This window comes from Podarcis vaucheri (genome assembly GCF_965113315.1).
Source record: "Podarcis vaucheri genome assembly, chromosome: 16".
NCBI lineage: Eukaryota > Metazoa > Chordata > Lepidosauria > Squamata > Lacertidae > Podarcis > Podarcis vaucheri.
Window position 1 is genome coordinate 10,259,500 of NC_138754.1, and position 357 is coordinate 10,259,856.

Here is a 357-nt window from a genome sequence, read left to right on the forward strand (position 1 = left end):
AAATCCCCACTAGAGAGAACTGGAAATCCAAGGAGGGAGACGTCTATCCCTGGTGAGTCAGGAAGACCCTACAGTTCCACGGCCAAGATTACAACCTTGCAGTTTGCCTCAGCTTTTAATTCAAAAGCAGGTCTCTGCCCTGAAAATTTGGGGTTTTTTTTTTCTCTGCCTAAGACTTGGAATGAGCAGGTCTGTGTGGCCCTGCGGTGAGGCAGAGCTCCTGCTTCCACAACTCTAGGCGCGTCAGAGCAAGCGCTTGCGACACCCAGGCCCCAATTCCCAGAGGAATTGCAGATCCCAAACAGGGGAACAGGGAAGCAGGTTTCGTCAGGAGTGGATTTTCCTGTTGAGCCAGAC